Source organism: Pristiophorus japonicus, chromosome 13 (assembly GCF_044704955.1).
Source record: "Pristiophorus japonicus isolate sPriJap1 chromosome 13, sPriJap1.hap1, whole genome shotgun sequence".
Classification (NCBI taxonomy): domain Eukaryota; kingdom Metazoa; phylum Chordata; class Chondrichthyes; family Pristiophoridae; genus Pristiophorus; species Pristiophorus japonicus.
The window spans coordinates 28,333,581-28,348,737 of record NC_091989.1 but is presented as its reverse complement, the minus strand read 5'-3'; the positions used below and the strand labels follow the sequence as shown (position 1 = coordinate 28,348,737).

Genomic DNA, 15,157 nt, shown 5'->3' with positions numbered 1-15,157 from the left:
TAACATACCCCTGTGCCACGTACAGACGGTCTGCTGGGACCTGCAAGGTGTCTCACATGCGGGACAGCAGCTACAGCCGCCTGGTCGCAACAACATTTAATCAACATAAACAAACAATATAAAAGTAAAACAATTACAACAAATAGAATTAAACCTTCCACCAATGAAGTTCCTATTGAACCTAGCCATTCAGTGGCTCCGCTCCACAAAGTGAATGATGGGGGTTGCTTAAGTTTTTCTACCTCCTTTTGGATATGCTCCGCTAAGTGGGTAATTTCTGCGGAGCTATCTGGGATATATGTGCAACACTCAGTTCTGAGTAGGGTGCAAGTACCTCCCTTTTCAGCCAGGATGTAATCAAGGTCCAGTCTATTCTGTAGGGCTACTGTGCGGATTGCTACCATTTCTGCATTGATTTTAACTAGGGCCTCTGAGGTATCATTGGCTACCCGTTCCACAACGGATGCCATGTTAATGGAATCCCTTGCCAGTCTGGCGGTCCCATACCTGGGGATCAGAATGGCAAAGAACTTCTCTGTTTCTGTGATAGCTCTCTTAGGCCGGTGTAAATGTTCCGACAGTGACTCTATATGATACATATAAGGCACAATGTAGGCTAAATAGCAGGATCCCATCCAATTCTGGGGCAGCCAAGGGTAGGCCTTGTGGCTACACACCCAATAGGTGCCATTATATGCAATGAATGTTAGCTGTTTCTTTGTCAGCAACACTCCGGGGCCTGTCCAGGCTTTTCTATCTGTTTTATTCAGAATCCCCGTTACGTTAAAAATTCCCACATCGGCCCAATTTTGACGGTTCCGTGGCTTGATTATATTATAATTCCGGGAGCAGTTACTATACCCCATATTTTGGCCTCCTTTGATGTTTCTAATCAGACAGACCGATTCACCCAGTCTTCCTATTCTCGTTGTATTAGTGATAACAAAAAATGGGGGCCGTTTGGAATTATTGTAGCACGGTTTGTATTCCCCTTCAAAGGTAGTCAGATTGTAACCTGCTGACTTCCATTTACGTGCCCAGTTTTCCGTATCCTGAAACGCATTGCCTGTTTTGTTTTGGTTAATTATCCACTCAGCCATTTCCGAGATATTCAAGGGAAATGGCCTCAAGGGAATCCTTCCCTTTGAGTGAATAGGAATATGCGCACACATCCAACAACTAGAAATGTTACCTTGTTTGGCATAAATGTATGACATATATAAAAAGGTATTTCCATGTAATTCCCTTGGTACTCTACTATTTCCCTTTGGTGCAGAGGGTCGGCTAGTTCGAAGTAGGCCTATGCCTAGAATACCTACAATCAATAATACAGTAAATTTATACATTTTCGCAAAAAGTAATTGTCCTTATTAGATTTCAGCTTCAGTTACGGGTGCTCGTTTAACATGTGAAGTGTGGATCTAGGCTTTCTTTCCTTGGACTTTAACAGCTGCCTGGGTGGTCGATAACACTTGATAAGGTCCCTCCCACTTGGCACCCAAAGATTCTTTATGCTACTTTTTCACATACACCCAGACTCCCGGGATGATGTCGTGTCCTCCTTCGGGTGGATTACCCCAAGCTGCCGATATCTGTCGGGAAACAGAACTAATAGCATTGGTTAAGTTCTGACAGTATGATAACAAAGTGTCACTCATTAAGTGAACATCAGCTTTCCGTAAATCGATAGTTCCTGGCAGCGACATGGGTCTTCCTGTTATAATTTCAAATGGGCTTAGACCTGTAGTTCTGTTCGGGGTTGCCCTAATGCTACATAGCACTATTGGTAGTGCCTGGGGCCATGGTGTTCCTTCTTGGTGATATTTGGCAAGCCGTTGTTTCAAAGGTCGATTCATTTGTTCTACTTGTCCTGATGATTGTGGATGATAAGGACAGTGTAAATCCCACGTAATGTTCAGTAACCTACAGACTTCTTGGCAGACAGCACCTGTGAAATGTGTTCCCTGATCTGAGTCAATGGTACTCGGGACTCCCCATCGGGGAATGTAATCCTTACACAAGACCTTTGCAGTGTGATTGGCTGTGGCTCTTTTAGTTGGGACAGCTTCTATTCATCTAGAGAATCTGTCGACCATGACAAGAATGTTAGTGTATCCTTGGCATGAAGGAAGAGATATATAATCAACCTGCAGATGCTGGAATGGTCCGACAGGGGCAGGGGGCCTCAGTTGGGGCATTACTACGATGGGTCCAGAATTATTTTTCTGGCAGACCACACAGCGGTCTGTTACCAGCTTGGCATGTTTTTTAAATCCCCGTCCCCACCAGCTTTTCTGGAACCATGCCGTCATCTGTTGTGAGGCCAAGTGTCCCCACGAGTGGATCTGTTGGGCTAAAAAAGGCTTAAGCGCTTGTGGCGCGACTGGCTTGTCGGTAACTCTTTGTCTCCAGACACCATCTTCACATAGCTTAATTCCTGCCTCAATCCATGTCCATTTTTCCTCTCGGGAGCACTCGCCTTGCATTGTTTGAAGGTCTCGTGTCAGAGTCCTGAGTGCTTTCAATCTGCACATCTGTGTTGGTTCTTCTCGAGGAACGCCCTGTGAGGCGACATCTTTAGCTGCCTGGTCGGCTAGGGCATTTCCTTGGTATTCTGTGGTATTTTCCTTGGTATGGGCCTTACACTTCAGGATGGACACTTCCTGAGGTAATTGTATGGCCTCCAGTAAGTCTCGGACTTCTTTTCCATTTCGGATAGGTGTACCAGCAGCAGTGAGGGATCCTCTTTTACGCCATAACAGACCAAAGTCGTGAGCGACTCCAAAAGCATAACGCCAATCTGTGAAGACATTAGCTGTCTGTCCTTCTACTATTCGATATGCTTCTGACATGTCCCGTAACTCGGCCTGTTGTGCTGACGTTCCTGAGAGTAAACATCCTTTTGCCACTACCTCATATAAGGTTGTAACTGTCCATCCTGCTTTTCTGGTACCATTGTCAACAAAGGAGAAACCATCTGTAAACAGGATGAGGTCTGGGTTGTGCAAAGGCTCCTCTGCTGCTAAGGCTGCTTCTTCTGTTTCTTTTAAAATCTCCACACAGTCATGCTCTTCACATTCTCCCCCCTCTTGCTCCCTCGATTCTGACATCGGGAGCATAGTTGCGGGATTAACCGGGCTGGCCCGGATGATATGGAGATTAGGAGCTTCCAAAACTGCTGTCCTGCGGGTCCATCTTGCTGCCGTCACCTGAGACATTCTATTCATAGACAGCAAAGCGTGTACGGTGTGGGGACACTTGACAATCAGCTTTTGGTCGAGGACTAGTCATTACCGCAGTGGTCATTACCGCTCACCATGTAGCTTCCATGGCCCTTAGGCAACTTCCCCATCCGAGGGCTACCGCATCCAGTTTTGCCGAATAATAGCCAATAGGTCTTTGCCGATCCCCATGTTCTAGTGTCAGTATAGCTGTCATATATCCTTCTTTCTCATGGACAAACAGGGTAAATGGCTGACCACTGTCGGCGATTCCCAGAGCCGGTGCCGAACACAAAGCCTTTTTCAAACTCAGGAAGGCCTCTTGCTGTTCCTTAGTGAGGGTGATGGCGTCTTTAGAGGCACGTTTCCCCTTTAAAATATCATTCAATGGCTGAGCAAGCTGTGTGAAGGAGTCAATCCAATTTCTGTTAAAGTTACACAATCCCATAAAAGACCTTAGTTCCTGAATAGTGGTGGGTTTTTTAGCAGCCCGAATGGCTGCAGTTCTATACTGGGTAAGTTCCCTCTTTCCTTGTGAAATCTTTTGTCCCAGGTATACAACCTCTTCTTGGGATATTTGTGCTTTGTCGCTGCTGGCTTTATGTCCTTTCAGCTGAAGGTGATCCAGCAAAGCTCGTAAATCTTGTTCATGCTGTTCTTCCGTGTTTGAAGCTAGCAGGATATCGTCTACATATTGGATGACTGTGGATGACAGGGGAGATAATTCTCGCAAATGGCTTTGTAAAGCCATGTGGAATACCGTAGGGCTGTTGTGGAAACCCTGCGGTAACCGGGTCCAAGTATACTGTTGTCCTTGGACCGTGAAAGCAAACCACTGTCGAACCTCCGGTGCCAGAGGCACCGACCAAAATCCGTTGGCCATATCTATAACCGAGAAATATTTATGTTCCGGTTTGAGGGCATTAAAAATGGTGGAGGGATCTGCTACCAAAGGAGCTTTTTGATCAATACACTGGTTAGCTTTCCTATAATCGACAGTCAAACGTCAAGTCTCATTAGATTTCTGTACCGGCCACACGGGGCTATTGGAGGAGCTATGCGTTTTAATAAGCACCCCTTGTTTCTCCAATTGCTGAATAACTGGTAAGATTCCTGCGATGGCAGTTGGACAGATGGGATACTGTTTAGTGCATGGAGGCTTGGTCCCTGTAAATGACGCAGGCTCCATCTGGAGTAGGTCACAATCGTTCTTATCTTTAGCCCATATCGGGTGTTCCTTCAATTCTTCTTTCTTCAAAGTTCTAATTGACTATGTCACCCGACCATCCTCGAAATGCAACAATGAATCTACTTGGATTAGAACGTCCATTCCCAAAAGGGGTTGATCTACTGGGCCTATCCAGACTGGCGTGGTTAGTTCTTGTGGACCCAGCCCTATAAGTACCGGTGTTGTCCTTTTAATTTCCATTTTATGGCCCCCAACTCCATAGGCTGTACGTGCCCTACCATCCAATGGCAAAAAGTCTCCATATTGTAGGGGTAAGCATGTTAATTCCACCCCTGTGTCTAAAAGACAGTCCACATCCTTATCGCCCACCCTCAGAGTTATATATAACCCATCTCCCCTTTGTTGTATTAGTGCGAGGAGGGGGGCCAGGGTGGGCTCTAACCGTTTTTTGCTATCCCAAGTAACTCCTTCTATTGTTGTATTGTCAGTCGCTTAAATGCTTCTATGAGGTCGTTATCTTGTGACAAGCCTGGCTTGTTGGCTGAATTGTATCCCTGGCTACGTCCTCTTCCCCAGCCATGACCTTTCTGTTTTGCCCTGCACGTCTTGGCCCAGTGACCTTCTTTCCCACAATAATGACATTTTCCGGGTAATTTTCCTAATAACTGTTTATCGGAATCCTGGGACTTCCATCCCATAGCCTGTACAGCTCGGACTTCAGCTCCCATATTCCGATCTAATTGGTTACATCGATCCACCAATGCTGCAAAGGTAGTTCCTCTACCTTCCCAGTCCGGTAACACTACCTTAAGCAGTTTGGACAGTTCTGGCTTTAGACCTGCCACGAAAGCTGCTTTCAGGGGTCCAAACACTTATTCATCCATTTCCTCATCCGTATTATTCATACCCGAATGTTCTAGCCACGTGCATCTAAACCGCTCGTCATACTCCAGGACCTCCTCTGTTCCTTTCTGTTGGCAGGCTGCAATTTTTCCCCAGTCTGTCTTAGCTGGACTGAAGGCTTGCAGCCAGTGTTTAATCGCCTCCCATCCTGCATCTAAATCTTGCTCATTCTGCCCCAAAGCTTCTTCTACCTTGTCGTGCAATTTTCTTCACTGTGTTTTTGGCACCATTATGGTCAAAATTTGCACTCCGTCCCAGGAATGAAGTTGATATATATTTCTTAAGCGGTCCAATTGGTCCCACGTTTTTACTCCCCCTTTCTTTGGATTGGGCAATTCCTTGGACCATTTATCAATTTTCTCTGGGTCTGCCGGATCATGAAATAAGTATTCTGCATACACCCTTTTCCTCATTTCTTTGGTTCCGCCCTCATCCGCAGTCTCTGCTGATTTGACTACAACTCGTCTTTTTTTAAACGGGGCAAAGCTCACCCCTAATTCTTCATCCTCCGACACTGTATTGTTGGAGGATTCAGAATCTGTATCTATTCCTCGGTCGTGTCTTCGGGTTTGCGCTTTTAATTTATCCAAACATGGGTACCCTGGGAATTGACCAATACATTTTCCTTTACCTATTACTGTCTCTTGACCTGATGATTTTTTCCAATCTTTAATTTCACGTTTAAGATCTTTAACTTCCGCTTCCAGCTTTTCAAATTCAAGCTTTTTCTGTCGCAGCTGCGCACAAACAGCTTGCAATTGATCCTTTGTATTGGTCAGTTCTCAATCATGTTGGGAACGCATTATAATTTCATTCCGCTTTCAAATCTGGCCCATAACCGCTGGGGACCATCTAGTTCGCTCTTTATTTTTCATCCGGGTCGTTTTTCCCCAGACCCTTTTAATCTCGTCCAAGGACCATTGTCCTTTGGAGGTTCCGTACTTTTGTTCGATCTTAATACAGGTTTTAGATAAGTTGAATTCTTGCTCTATGTATTCGTTCAACTGTTCGAGAATTAAATCTAGCGAAACTTCAGGTGGTGCTTGTCCACCTTTAACAGTTGTAGGGAATTCTTTGCTCTTATCTCCTGCTGCCATAATACTGATTTCTTTACTGGGGTCTCGAGTCGTCGGCTTTCTAGCCAATCAATAGGTCGGTGATTAATTAACTAACACACCGCCGAAGTTTAGACATCGATGGGACCTCGAGCCGACTACCAACCGGAGGGTTCGCAAACCGGAGGCTTTCGGAATCGCGTAGAAGGAGAGGCGAATTTAGACTTTTGACCGAGGACTTTTAAAAAGAGGTGTCCTTACCTCAGTATGTAGGTCCGATGTCCAAAATTCAGTTTCTTTCCTCAGCGATCCTGTTCGTGACGCCAAAATTGTTAGATCTCTTAATTTCCAATGAAATATGAACTCCGATTGTAGTTTTAACTTCTTTATTTTTGGCAGACAGCAGTGACAAGTTCTTGGCTTTAAGCCAGGTCTTTGTCCTTCTGAGACCACATGGTCAAAATGGCTGTACTTATACCTGAATCAATTTACAGAAAAGAACTCGCCTTCTTTGACCTTATTGGCTCAATTAATAGTCTTTTAACCTTTTAATTGGCTCGCTACCCAAAGTCCAAAAATGTCAAGTTGATTGATGACTTAATGCAACATGCTGAACTGCACGTAGTCATTGGAATCTGTGTTTTCTCAACTTGTCTAAATGCAGCCTGTTTGAATTCTCTATCAAGAATGGTGTGTGACTTGGATCGGATCTTGGAGGTGATGGCGTTCCCATGGCCTGCTGCCCTTATCCTTCTAGGTGGTAGAAGCCGTGGGTTTGGGAGGCGCTGTCGAAGAAGTCTTGGCGAGTTGCTGCAATGCATCTTGTCGATGGTACACACTTCAGCCACTGTGCACCAATTGTGGAGGGAGAAAATGTTTAAGGTGGGGAATGGGGTGCCAATCAAGTGGGCTGCTTTGTCCTGGGTGGTGTCAAGTTTTTTCAGTGTTATTGGATCTGCACTCATCCAAGCAAGTGGAGAGTATTCCATTGCACTGCTGACTTGTGCCTAGTAGATGGTGGAAAGGCTTTGGGAAGTCAGGAGGTGAGACACTCGCCAAAGAATACCCAGTTTCTGACTTGCTGTTATAGCCAAAGTAGTTATGTGGCTGGTTCGCTCAGTTTCTGGTTGAATGTCAAGGGGCAGTGGTTAGACGCTCTCTTGTTGGAGATAGTCATTGTCTGGCACTTGTGTGGTGCAAAGTTACTTGCCACTTATCAGCCTAAAACTAAATGATGTCCAGGCCTTGCTGCATGCAGACATGGATAGTTTCACAATCTGAGGAGTTGCGAATGGAACTGAACACTGTGCAAACATCCCCACTTCTGACCTTATAATGGAGGGAAGGTTATTGATGCAGCAGCTGAAGAGGGTTGTGCCTGGGATACTACCCTGAGGATCTGCTGAGTAAGTGCCGCTTGATAGCACTGTCAACAACACCTTCCATCACTTTGCTGATGATTGAGAGTAGATTGTTGGGGCGGTAATTGGCCGGATTGGATTTGCCTTGTTTTTTGTAGACACAATGTACCTGGGCAGTTTTCCACTTTGTCAGCTCGATGCCAGCATTGTGGCTGTACTCGAACAGCTTAGCTTGAGGCACGGCTGATTCTGGAGCATGTCTTCAGCACTACAGCCAGGATGTTGTCGGGGCCTATAGCCTTTGCTGTGTGCAGTGTGCTCAGCCATTTTGTGATATCACGTGGAGTGAATCGAATTGGCTGAAGACTGGCTTCTATGAAGGTGATGCTCTACCTGGCAAATGACAGGAGGCCCTCGCCACAACTCTTCCACACCATGTGGGGAGAGATTGCGCAGCACGTCTCGGGCAGCACTGGGATCCCCAGGACCCAAACAGTGCAGGAAGAAATTTAACGACCTCACTCAGGTGGACAGGGTGAGTTAATTTTTTTTTTTTTTTTTTAAATAAATTCGTAGCCAATCGTTTCCAATTCTTTGTCAAGTCACAAACGCCAGAGGTCACCCTGCACCAGTCAAGGATCACTCTGCGCCAATGCTCCTAGCCAAAAGGCCTAGAGCCACTGCACCGTTCCTGGAAGTACTGCAATACCAGGTTCGTGCCATGGAGGTGGATGGGTCAGGTCCCCCACACACCTCCGTGGAGATGGATGGGTCAAGCCATCCCACCCACCTCCTGTTTACAAAAATGTAAGCATATACCTTCCTGACCAGGGAGGAACCACCCGGAAGTCATGGTGGCTGGTCAGGTTAGTTATGCAGATCTTAGCCAAAAGGCCGAGAAGCGATGAGTTAATTTTTTTTTTTTTTTTTTTAAATTCATGTCCAATCGTTATCCAATCGTTACAATTCTTTGTCAAACGCCAGAGGTCACCCTGCACCAGTCAAGGATCACTCTGCGCCAATGCTCTTAGCCAAAAGGCCTAGAGCCACTGCACCGTTCCTGGAAGTACTGCAATACCAGGTTCGTGCCATGGAGGTGGATGGGTCAGGTCCCCCACACACCTCCGTGGAGGTGGATGGGTCACCAATCCCACCCACCTCCTGTTTACAAAAATGTAAGCATATACCTTCCTGACCAGGGAGGAACCACCCGGACGTCATGGTGGCTGGTCAGGTTAGTTATGCAGATCTTAGCCAAAAGGCCGAGAAGCGATGAGTTAATGCTTCACCAAATGCCACATACCACCATTTGTACCACAATCTTCACACACTGCTCAAAGCACCACATCCCCAGTACTCACCCACCAACAACCGATACCTACCAGCACTCACATCTACATCTCACACCTTGCACACAATGATGGCTATTCAACTATGGTAGGCACAAACCTGAAACACATTGCTCCACACTCACTCTCAAACTTTCCTTTCCCTTGCAGGCCTTGGTGGCTCACAACAAGAGGGAGCAGGAGTGCACAGGCCTCCCCAACCATTGTCTGCACTGGAGAATCAAGTACTGCAAATCATTGGGCACCAGGTGTTATGCACCATGGTCACCGGCAATATTGACCCCTTTAGGGACAACAACACTATCCACATCCCTACTCCTCCTCATATTCCACTTCCACCTCATTCTGCAAGCGTTTCGCATGTTCCAGCTAATCATGCTGTAAGGATGCATTTCTCGCTTCCTGTCCCTCTCCCCTCACCTTAACCCAACTCTTGTGCCTTTTTATGTTTTCAGATAAACAGCAAGCACCTGAGCAGCCTATCCCTGAGGGCATGGAGAGAGCGAGGTGGGAGAAGAGGAGGAGGAAGAACACACCGTGTCACTCTATCTCTCACTTGCAGAGACCAGTTCAGATCCAGGCACTGCACATTCTTTACAGGCTAGTGTAGTAGTGGGATCTGCACAGGTTGAGGCACCAGGAATGAGTGGGCTGCAGCAAGGCTAGGGGGAAAGGGTAGCTTGGGGGCCAGCTCCCCGGAGGGTGAGTTTGCATGCATGTTCTGTTGCACAGGGCTCAGATGAGGACGTCGATGGAGAGGGCTTTCGAAGAAAAGTGAGGGCATGCACACAGAAATGATCGGTGCAATGGCAAGTGTGCCCAAGAGCCTCTCAGCAATGGTAAGGAGTGTGGAGGAGTTCACCGCCAACATTGCACGAGGCTCTGTGCATTCCATGGAGCCCATCATTTCCAGTCTGCAAAGGATGGGAAACTACCAGAGAGACCGTGGTGACCTCGACCTGATGTCACATGTGATGGGCGATCTTGCAGCTTCCACTGCGATGCAACGTCTTAGTGCTGTAATGGAGTCTATGTTTGGTGGCATCCAATCTCAGACTGATCTCATGCAATCGCAGCTTGTTACCACACAAGCTCTGACTACTGCCATCATGGCTGGGTTGACCACCACCGACCGGGCCTTTCATGGTGTCACAATAGGCCATCAATCTGTGCTCCAAAAGATTGCTCGGGATGCTCAGGTGCTGCCCCAGGGGAGTGGCAGTGGGTCAGTGGAGCAGGAACCTGCTGTCCTCTTTCAGTATGACACCATCCCTGCTTCCACCACTGCCACTCTGCCATTGCGCTTTTTGCTGCCTGTCATTCAGCCAGCTCAGACTGCTGCCGCCCATGCTGAGGTGGTGGAGTCTACAGCCGGGTGTTCCAGGACCAGTCGAGGACATCCTGCAAGGCCATTTGAAGTCTCCCGCACAAACACTCAGCAGCCTTCCATCAGCCCTGCTGCAGCAACTGGGCCAACAACCATTGGAGCACGAGAGCAGGAAAAGGCATTAAGGGCTTGCACGAGGGTGAAAGGAAAATACTTTTGGTGTAACTATCTGTCCACTGCTTTTTGATAAATTTATTACTTCACTTACCATTCTTTTGTAATGTCCCTCATTTCAGCTTTGTGCTGAGATATGGCCTGTGAGAGGGATGGAATGATGGGGATGTGGTGAGAAAATTGAATCAAGTGTATAATTCATTCTGGTGTGCGGCTGGATGCCTGTTTGGAGGCGGTAGCAGAGTTCTGTGACAACGTGCTTGGTGATGCGGAACTGTCTAATACATTGCTCCTCACTGAACTGAAGGGCGGAGAAGTGTTCTCGGAATACCCTTGGAGGGTAAGACCTCCTGGTGAGAGCCCTGATTCACCTCTGCATCTCTCTGCACACATGTTCCCGTATTTCTCGCTGACTATGCTGCCTCCACCATCGATCCTGAGGTGGGATGTCAGTGCAGCCCCTATTAATGTTTGCTAGTGTAGTAGTTTGAATCTTTGAAGAATAAAAGTAGCGACTTTTTAGTTACTAGAGGGCTTCTGATACAAAAGAACATTCAACTTACTGAATGAAACCATTGCAGTAGGTGAAACTAACAAAAATCACTGAAACTGCACTAACCTGAGAGCTGCAAATGATTACTAATGATCCCTTTCAATAACATCCCTGCAGCTGGCTTCCTGCTCTCCCTGTCGGTGTTTATTCCAGGCGGTGAGGAAGGTGATGAGAATAAATTTTGCAAGTCGGGCAGTCAGTGAACATTGCACACTCACTGACTTCACGATCTACCTGCTGTTGACGTTCCCGGCGATATCTCTTACCGGTGGCGTTATGGGGGTCCAAATTTGTCATGTGGTGCTAGATTTGCCAGGCCACAGTGATACTGGTCCAATAGCCCATTATTTTTCCCTCCATTTGTTGTGTCTATGGAGTGAGGAAGAGATTGGAACATATGTAGGACAGGAACAGGACAGATTGTGGTGAGAGTAACGGCGTAGGCAGGAACGTGGAGCATGGAACATGGAGTTCCTAAATGGCGTCAAGTCAGCATTACACACTGATTGACGTCATGATCTGCCTGCTGCCAGTGGTCGTAAGAAAGTGCGTGCTAATTTCTTTATGAAGATGGCGTCCAGTGTATTTCTAGTCGGAAGTGTGTGCACATCACAGACGTCATTTTTGTAGTTTAAGAGGCCTCAAGACCCAAAAACGGCGTTACATAGCCCAATTTTACCCACCATATTTCCACACCGACTGCATTGCACTTGGCTACTATTCCGGTTACTTCTTTAATTGCTGCTTTCTGCCAATCCCACAAGTGCACAGCGGTTTGTACATGAGGGAAAGCTAAAAGCATTAAGATACCATTGGTGAAATTAGTAGGATAAACGGATAACCTGTTCCTCTCCCCACACTATTAACACAGGAGGTAACCCATTTATTTTAACTGGGTCAAGATTTCCATCACAGCAGTAACTGGTGGGGTATGATCGGAACAGCTCCAGTGTCTGTCTCACTGCTATCACCAACGGTTGTTTCAGCTTTAAAGGGTGAAAGGTTCATTCCGGGAACATGTGGAAAGGGTTCGGCAAAGCTCATGGAGAGTCAAGCAGGCAGATTCTGAGCTGGTTTGAGCCGCTCTGCAGTGGCTGAATTTGTTTTGGCAAAGACCGTGATTCCCATTGACAAGTAGACAAAACAAGACTGATCTTTATCTGTTGTCATAACATCAGCTGATTTGCATAAGATTTTTCTGTGTAACTCACCTCCTTTATGATAACATGGTTATCAGTTTGTTTGTTTTTCTACTGCAACTAGTGTGATTTTTAAAAATGTATTCTCGTGATAAGAGCATTGCTGGCAAGACAAACATTTATTGCCCATCCCTAGTTGCCTTGAGAATGTACTGGTACAGTTTTTTGATACATCTGAGTGTCTTTCTAGGCCACCTGAGAGCAGTTAAAAGTCAACCACATTGGTGAAGGGCTGGAGTCACATATAGGCCAGACCAGGTAAGCACAGCAGTTTCCTTCCCTGAAGGATATTAGTGAACCAGTTCAGATTTTACAACAATGTGACAGCTTCATAGTTACTTTTCGTGAGACCAGCTTTTTATTTCCACTACACTACCGGGCCTCTGTATAACAATGACATTATTTACAGACGGTCATTCTCTGCACCAATGTGCCACCGGTCAATGAAGTAATAAACTTGGGATTGTTCCCAGTGTGTTCAACATGTGACATTCACAGGGAGAGTGCCAAGGACAATGCACAGGGAATTTGTTCAAAATGAAGGAACCTTGCAGAATGTGCCAGGGTCGAGGGGCCGCTCCAGATAGGTTCATAAAGTTATTGCAATATTCCAGTAACATTTCACACTGTCTTCAGTTTGATAGTACTAAAGGAAAATGCACAATAATCCAAAGATATCGTCCTGCTGCCTGCAGGAGAAACTGGCACTCGATAGAAACAAGCAGCCGATAACTGATGGTTGGACACCATAGATGGAAAGTCCTACCATCTATGGGAAAGCTGTAGTTAAGCTCCCTCCTTGCTCTGCTGGTATTTCGTAACTCCGTGGACTCTCTGATAGAAATGGACTTGCAGCAATGTCTGCCTGTACTGCCCAGCTAGTATCTGTGAAGGTTACTACATAGCCCTGGTTTTTATGTGGGTGATTCATTTCAGCCCTTGGGAGACAGACTTTGGCTGTGAGACAATGGGCTAGATTCTACACTTTTGTGCAGATCGCCCAAAAATAGCTGTTATTTCCAGGGTGGGCGGTAAAAATGGGTTTCCAGATCGCCGACTTGTTGCCGATTCTCAAAGCCCCTAGTCTCCAGTTTTGAAATTGTGCGGTACCATGAATAATATGAAATGGGCAGTAGTGTTAAATCTCTCTGACCTTCTGCCGTAAAGTGTCGCTGTCCTTGGCAACGGCATGGCAACGCTCGATTCCCGCAATTCAGGAGGTCAAGGTTCATCATGACATGCGCATAAGAGGAGACCGAGAGAGAGAGAGGGAGCCGAGAGGAAGTGAAGGTGTGTGCTGGTGTGGTGTGGCTGCTTTGGGAGGAAGGAGGGAGAGTTTCGAGTTTTAGAGCAAATTGAGGAAAAAGAAATTAGCTGTTACCAGCCAGAGATTTGCCTGAATTTCGTGCCTATCATGGAGGGAGAGGAGGAGGCGACACAGCACGCTGTGGAGACTGATGCTGGAGAGAGCAGTGAGGTGGGAGAGGAGCACATTGGAGGGCGCAAAAGAGCGAGGAGGTTCTTGGACGAGGCAAATGCCTCCTTCCTGCAGGGGGTCGAGTTACGCTGGGGTGATTTGACACAAGGAGGGTGTGAGAAGCCCACCCCAGAGGCCTACCAGAAGATATGGGCCGAGATAGCAGAGGTGATCTCATCGGCGACCAATGACGAGCGTGAGGACAACCAATGCCGCAAATGATGGAACAACCTTGTCGGATCCCCAAGAGTAAATATTACATTTATTTACATGTACTTCTGCATTTATATAATTTGATTTGTAAGAGTCATGCGTGACTATCATCACTTGTGAGGTCTTTCACTGTTACTGGGAACGTTGTACTCAAAGCCTGCGTTCATGGTGTACGTCTTGAGGTTAAGAATGATAATTAGCATAACCGACAGATATAATCGTGATTATTATGTGTTGTATCAGTCTCTGTAACAGTACCTAGCAATGATATCATGCAACGTTATCATGCCATGTTGTACTGTCACCTTTTACAGAAGCTATCAACGATGAGGTTCGTGCAGAGGCGAATGGGTGGGGGGCCACCAGTCACCAGTGACATCAATGAGATGGAGGAGTGGGTGCTCACACTGGATCATCCGGCGAGTCCGGCCCCATGCCCCCACCTTCTGGCCTCGCCTGGGGCTACGCTGCTGGCTGAGCTGCAAAACACAAATGACGTTATTAGAGGAGAAGGGGTTGCTTGGGTCACAAGGTGATTACAGTGCTACACACAACATATGCACGACAAAAGCACCACTGCTATCAAAATCATCACAGACATCACATTTCATGACCATCAACAGATTCTGCATTGCAATGATTTTCATTGGGCCATCATTATTTATAGGACAATTTTAGAAATCATCTAGCATATATGATTGTTCGGATATGAGTGGGTGTGGCATCAATTAACTTTACATCACACAATGGTGTAAACGTACTCACTTCAGGGTCTGCAGTTGCTTGCGTAGCTGTCCGGGTGTGCTTCCCCACATCTGGTGCTGAGGAGGTCCGATTCTCGCCCGTCAATCCACTGGGTCTGTTCTCTACGGATGAGAGCGCGGACTTCGAGGAGCCTGCATCACCAGGCTCCAGAAGGCATTCCACCCCATGGCTATCTAGTGCTCCTCCGGCCATTTCCGTCTCCACTCTGGAGGTACTGGGCCCAAGCACCTCGCCACAGGGCACCCCATTTGTTCCTAGCTCAGCGCCGACCCGGCTGAGGTTTTGTGGACACGGCAGGTCTGCTCCATGAGTGCCACATGGGAGCGGAGAGATGGTACAGTTGTCTAGGAGGACTGTAGATATTGGTGACC

The 15,157-nt window shown here is 46.9% G+C and overlaps 2 pseudogenes; both read right to left on the bottom strand.

Annotated features, from left to right (window-relative positions):
- Positions 1-8,404: 8,404 nt before the first annotated feature.
- LOC139279167 (U2 spliceosomal RNA) lies at positions 8,405-8,635 on the bottom strand (annotated as a pseudogene).
- Positions 8,636-8,773: 138 nt separating this feature from the next.
- Positions 8,774-9,003, bottom strand: LOC139279166 (U2 spliceosomal RNA; annotated as a pseudogene).
- Between the last annotated feature and the right edge of the window lie 6,154 nt (positions 9,004-15,157).